This window comes from Triticum aestivum, chromosome 6D (genome assembly GCF_018294505.1).
Source record: "Triticum aestivum cultivar Chinese Spring chromosome 6D, IWGSC CS RefSeq v2.1, whole genome shotgun sequence".
Taxonomy (NCBI): domain Eukaryota; kingdom Viridiplantae; phylum Streptophyta; class Magnoliopsida; order Poales; family Poaceae; genus Triticum; species Triticum aestivum.
The window spans coordinates 84,068,865-84,074,864 of NC_057811.1; positions in this window are offsets into that span (position 1 = coordinate 84,068,865).

Here is a 6,000-nt window from a genome sequence, read left to right on the forward strand (position 1 = left end):
AATTGATACCCATGCTCATACCCATCGGGTACAATGTATAGCATTTAAATTTATAAAAAGTAGAGAAAAGAGCCTAAAATTCAAGTGATGATGGGTAAGTAGTATAGCACCGACGCGGCCCCCTCTGGTGGGTGGCCTCTTGGAGTAATCAAGCGAGTACGAGCAACGGTTGGTGGAAGCCTCACGCGGTGGGAGGCGGCGGCGGGAATCGGGAATCGCTGGATCGAGAGATGGAAAGGAGTCTGGTTTAGGGAATACGGCATTTAGGGTTGGGTCAAAGGAGTTGGATGTTGACCCCACATGTCATATGATTTACTTTCATTTTTTAATATTTTGTGGGTATCCATCCGATTACCTATGGGTGCAATTTCATACCCATGCCCTACCCATATATTTTATTGGTATGGATACTCATTACCCGTGGGTACAAAAATCTCTACAAGTCTTGCTCATGTCCACTGTTTTCGGGTAGGGTACCCACGGGTATCCATACCCATGGGCAAAATTGTCATCCCTAGATATCACTAGCAATGGAATGAATGTTCATCATAGAGATAACTAAATTCAGAGAAACTGCACACATTTGGCCAAATTATGCAATAAAATAGTAGAAACACTTGGCTTGCATTCACCGACTGATTCTTGTTCTGAATGCACACAATTAGTACTTACTCAACTAAATAGTATTTCCAAAGGTAAAAAAATTATGAAAACTGTAAACATAACAAGGATTAACATGAAAAAAAAAGATCAGGACAGGGATTGCTGCTTACTTCCTCGCCACATCCATAAAACCTCCTTCCAGTTAATATACCTTCAAATGCTACGAATTCTTGTAACTTTCTGGTGGTAGCACATAATAGGGCCCTTCTCTGTCTCCACATCAACTTCAAATTCTAAGTCATCTATGGTTATGAGGGGTTGGATTGAGTTTAAAAGGAATTATGAGTGGTCAAATGCACTGGATCCGCTCCAAACCACCACAAATCCTACCAACAACCCTAGCCCTAGCCTACCAAATAGAGTATATTAGATGCTTACCTCGGAGTCGAACAACACCATGTCGTCATTGCGGCTTTCTTCCCTGTCTTTCCAGGAAGGCATTGCGTGCAGGTTGGGGCTAGGTGGAGCGGCGAAGACGACGCAGAGATGAGATGAGAGCAAGAGGCGAATGAGCGAGAGAGTGGGCTAAGAGCTGGCTGAACTGGGAGCTGACCATTTATTTCCCTTTAGGAAAACTGGTTCCGACCGCGTGGACAGTGTTAGCGGCCGCGTTGTCCACGCGAGTGCTTGGATACGTCAAATTCTGTGCAGAAAATAGCTCAATATTTTTTGCCACTGTAAAAAATTCGGCGCAGTGCAAAGTGCAACGATTTCAAAAATGGTGGTTTTATGCTAATCACGCCACAAATATGGTGGTTCTGTGGATTTAACTCTTGGACGTTCGTCCATCGTGATTTATTTTTGAGTCCTCCTATACATAGGACACTGTTGGGGAACGTTGCATGGAAAACAAAAAAATTCTACCCACATGCAAGATCTATCCATGGAGATGCATAGCTACGAGAGGGCAGAGTGTGTCTACATACCCTTGTAGACCATTAAGCGGAAGCGTTTTATCAACGCGGTTGATGTAGTCGTACTCCTTCATGATCCGCCCGATCAAGTACCGAACGTACGGCACCTCCGCGTTCAGCACACGTTCAGCTCGATGACGTCCTCGCCTTCTTGATCCAGCAAGACGGGCGAAGTAGTAGATGAGTTCCGGCAACACGACGGCGTGTTGACGGTGGTGATGCAACTATCTCTGCAGGGCTCCGCCGAGCACTACAAAAAAATGGCCGAGGACGAACTAGAGGGAGAGGGGCCCCGCACACGGCTTGGGGATCGTGGTGTGCGTTGATCCTCTCCCTCCACACATATATGTAGGTGGGGGAGGAGGGGAGGCAGCCTAGGGTTCCCCTAAGGGGCTGGCGGCCACCTTGGGCTCCTGCCCTTGGCCGCCCCCTCCTCCTTGGGCGCGCGGGAGGAAGGCAGGAGGGGGTGGCGCCCCCTTTTCCTTTCTCTTAGGTGGAGGGAAGGCATGAGGGGCTAACCCTCCCCCTTTTCCATCCATAGGGCCGTCGGCCTAGAGGTGGGGTGCGCCAGCCCCTTGTGGGCTGGTGTGCTCCCCTGTTTTGGCCCATATGGCCCATTAACCTCCCGGGGCCTCCCGGGGCCTCCCGGAACCCCTTCTAGTGATCTGATGACTACCCGATACATTCTGAAACCTTTTCGGTGACCAAATATCATCGTCCTATATATCAATCGTTACCTCCGGACCATTCCGGAGCTCCTCATCATGTCCGTGATCTCATTAGGGACTTTGAACATCATTCGGTCATCAACTCACATAGCTCATATAATACTATATTGTCAACGAACGTTAAGCGTGCGGACCCTACGGGTTCGAGAATGATGTAGACATGACCGAGGCACCTCTCCGGTCAATAACCAATAGCGGAACCTGAATGCCCATATTGGTTCCTACATATTCTGTGAAGATCATTATCGGTCAAACCTTTATGACAATATACGTAATTCCATTTGTCTGTCGGTATGTTACTTGCCCGAGATTTGATCGTCGGTATCTTCATACCTAGTTCAATCTCGTTATCGGCAAGTCTCTTTACTCGTTTCGTAATACATCATCTCATAACTAACTCCTTAGTCACTTTACTTGCAAGCTTCTTGTGATGTGTATTACCGAGAGGGTCCAGAGATACCTCTCTGATACACGGGGCGACAAATCCCAATCTCGATCCATGCCAACTCAATAGACACCTTCGGAGATACCTGTAGAGCATCTTTATGATCACCCAGTTACATTGTGATGTTTGATAACACACAAGGTATTTCTCTGGTATACGGGAGTTGCATGATCTCATGGTCGAAGGAATATGTATTTGACATTAAGAAAGCAATAGCAACAAATTGAACGATCATATGCTAAGCTAACGGATGGGTCTTGTCCATCACATCATTCTCCTACTAATGTGATCCCGTTATCAACTGACAACTGATAAGTCTCCAACGTATCTATAATTTTTTATTGTTCCATGCTATTATATTATCTATTTTGGATGTTTTATATGCATTAATATGCTATTTTATATTATTTTTGGGACTAACTTATTAACCTAGAGCCCAGTGTCAGTTTCTGTTTTTCCTTGTTTTTGAGTTTTACAGAAAAGGAATATCAAACGGAGTCCAAACGAAATAAAACTTTCGCGATGATTTTTCTTGGACCAGAAGACACCCAACAGACTTGGAGAGGGGGCCAGAAGAGTCCCGAGGGCTCCACAAGCCCTCAGGGGCGCGCCTCCCTGGCTTGTGGGCCCCACGGGACTCCTTCAACCCTAATTCTTTCGTTATAAATTCCCAAATATTCCCAAACCACCAGAAGTGTCCACCAAAATACTTTTCCGCCATCGTAAACTTCTGTTCCCGTGAGGGGGATTCGATCACAGAGGGCATCTAACTTTATTGCCCTTCCGATGAAGCATGAGTAGTTTACCACAAACCCACGGGTCCATAGCTAGTAGCTAGAAGGGTTCTTCTCTCTCTTTGATCTTCACTACAATGTTCTCCTCGATGTTCTTGGAGTTCTATCCGATGTAATATTCTTTTGCGGTGTGTTTGTCAAAATCCGATGAATTGTGGATTTATGATCAGATTATCTATGAATATTATTTGGTTCTCTTCTGAATTCTTATATGCGTGATTTAATATCTTTGTATTTCTCTTCGGATTATCGGTTTGGTTTGGCCAACTAGATTGGTTCTTCTTGCAATGGGAGAGGTGCTTAGTTTTGGGTCCAATCTTGCGGTGTCCTCACCTATTGACAAAGTAGGGGTAGGAGGCATGTATTGCATTGTTGCCATCAATGGTAAAAAGATGGGGTTTTCATCATATTTCTTGAATTTATCCCTCAACATCATGTCATCTTACTTAAGGCGTTACTCCGTTCTTATGAACTTAATACTCTAGATGCATGATGGATAGCGGTCGATGTGTGGAGTAATAGTAGTAGATGCATAATCGTTTTGGTCTACTTGACACGGACGTGATGCCTATATTCATGATCTTTGCCTTGGATATCGTCATAACTTTGCACTTTTCTATCAATTGCTCGACAGTAATTTGTTCACCCACCGTATTATTTTCTTTCAAGAGAGAAGCCTTTAGTGAAACCTATGGCCCCCAGGTCTATTTTCCATCATATATTTTCAGATCTATAAACCAATAACCCAAAAATACCTTTCTGCAATTTATTTACTTTTATTTTGTTTTACATTTTAGTAATCTTTTATATCTATCTCTATCAGATCTCACCTTTGCAAGTGACCGTGAAGGGATTGACAACCCCTTTATCGTGTTGGGTGCAAGTGTTTGATTGTTTGTGTAGGTGCATAGATTGGAGACTTTGCATGTACCTCCTACTGGATTGATACCTTGGTTCTCAAACTGAGGGAAATACTTATCTCTACTTTGCTGCATCACCCTTTCCTCTTCAAGGAAAAAACCAACGCAAGCTCAAGAAGTAGCAACTACACATGTCCATGGTTAGGAAACCTTAACCATCTTTGATCAATGAGCTAATCTAGTAGAGGCTTACTAGGGAAACAATATTTGTTTATGCATCCACACATGTATTTAATTTTCCGATCAATACAATTCTAGCATGAATAATAAACCTTTATCATGAATAAGGAGATATAATAATAACAACTTTATTATTGCCTCTAGGGCATATTTCTATCAGTCTCCCACTTGCACTAGAGTCAATAATCTAGATTACATAGTAATGAATCTAACACCCATGGAGTCTTGGTGCTGATCATGTTTTCCCCGCGGAAGAGGGTTAGTCAACGGGTCTGCTACATTCATATCTGTATTTATTTTGCAAATTTCTATGTCTCCATCCTTGACCTTTTCACGGATGGAGTTGAAGCGTCTCTTGATGTGTTTGGTTCTCTTGTGAAACCTGGATTCCTTCGCTAAAGAAATTGCTCCAGTGTTGTCACAGAAGATTTTCATTGGACCCGATGCACTAGGTATTACACCCAGATCGGATATGAACTCCTTCATCCAGACTCCTTCATGCGCTGCTTCCGAAGCAGCTATGTACCCCGCTTCACACGTAGATCCCGCCACGACGCTCTGCTTGGAACTGCACCAACTGACAGCTCCACCATTCAATATAAATACGTATCCGGTTTGTGACTTAGAGTCATCCGGATCAGTGTCAAAGCTAGCATCGATGTAACCTTTTACGACGAGCTCTTCGTCACCAGCATAAATGAGAAACATATCCTTGGTCCTTTTCAGGTACTTCAGGATGTTCTTGACCGCTGATACGTCTCCATCGTATCTAATTTGCATGATTTGAATGGAACTAACCCGGACTGACGCCGTTTTCAGCAGAATAGCCATGGTGTTATTTTTGTGCAGAAATAAAAGTTCTCGGAATGACCTGAAACTTCACGGAGAATATTTTTGGAATTAATAAAAAACATTGGCGAAAGAATCAACCAGAGCGGACCCACCGGCTATCCACAAGGGTGGAGGGAGCCCCCCCAGGGCGTGCCCCCTGCCTTGTGGGTCCCCTGGACCTCCACCGACCTCAACTCCAACTCCATATATTCACGTCCGGGGAGAAAAAAAGAGAGAAGGATGCATCGCGTTTTACGATACAGAGACACCGTCACCCCCTGTTCTTCATCGGGAGGCCAGATCTAGAGTCCGTTCGGGGCTCCGGAGAGGGGAAATCATCGTCATCATCATCACCAACCTTCCTCCATCACCAATTTCATGATGCTCACCGCCGTGCGTGAGTAATTCCATCGTAGGCTTGCTGGACGGTGATGGGTTGGATGAGATTTATCATGTAATCGAGTTAGTTTTGTTAGGGTTTGATCCCTAGTATCCACTATGTTCTGAGATTGATGTTGCTATGAC